This window comes from Thamnophis elegans, unplaced genomic scaffold, assembly GCF_009769535.1.
Source record: "Thamnophis elegans isolate rThaEle1 unplaced genomic scaffold, rThaEle1.pri scaffold_96_arrow_ctg1, whole genome shotgun sequence".
NCBI classification, from domain to species: domain Eukaryota; kingdom Metazoa; phylum Chordata; class Lepidosauria; order Squamata; family Colubridae; genus Thamnophis; species Thamnophis elegans.
In genome coordinates, this window is record NW_022473919.1 from 1 (window position 1) to 1,035 (window position 1,035).

Genomic DNA, 1,035 nt, shown 5'->3' on the forward strand with positions numbered 1-1,035 from the left:
ATTATGGGATACACAGCCCTCCAGCGCCTCCTTTGAAGAAGCTCGGGTCTCCCACCGTTCAACACTCCCTACTCCGAGACCAGCCTTCAAATGCCGCAGCGGAGGACGCTTAAGAAAAAAAACAAACCACGGCTCCTGTTTTTATTCAAAAGCAACGACGTCAACTTTTAGAACGCTCGCTAGAAAAGTTGGGGGGGGGGCGGAGGGCAGAAAAGCGCCGAACTTAAGCCGCGCCGCAGTTCCATAACGGAGGCGGAAAGAAGAAAAAGCGACCACCGTCCATAACAGTATTTCCCAACCGTGGCAACTTGAAGATGTCTGGACTTTAACTCCCAGAATTCCCCAGCCAGCCAGCTGATGGTGTAGACAGCTGGCTGGCTGGGGAATTCTGGGAATTAAAGTCCAGACATCTTCAAGTTGCCAAGGTTGGGAAACACAGATCTATATGGAGATTCTCAGTCATGGTTGTCCCAAAGGAGCTTTTTTTCAAGAGGCAACTGGATTTTCTGGGGTTTTTTTTCTCCTTTCCTTTGAAGACTTTCACTTCTCATCCAAGAAATGAACTGAAGGAACTTCTTGGATGAGAAGCGAAATGTCTTCAAAGAAAATAACAACAACCAGAAAGTCCAGTTGCCTCTTGAAAAGCAGCCACCATTCTCCAATGAGGGTTTTGTGGAGGCAGCTTATAATTCACTAGCTTGGCTTCAGTGGCATCCCAGGCGTGAAAAGCTGTTGGAAGGGCGAAATAACTGTGAATGGGAAATAGCCGGAGGTTTTGAAAGCTGCCTTTCAATGTTGAGCCTGAGTGAAATTGCAAGGTCGGAGTGAACTCGGTTGTAAAATCCGTCTTTCTAGGCGTTGCTGCTGCTAGTACCATATCAAGCCTGTCATAAGAATGATGGCGTAGACACCCAGCCGGAGGGTAGCACGAACCTGACAAATGGTCAAAGTGGGACATAAAATAAAGTTCTTACTAGCAATAATATTCCACAAGAGTAATTTTTAGTTCCATTTCTGGAGAGCCACCAAGATATT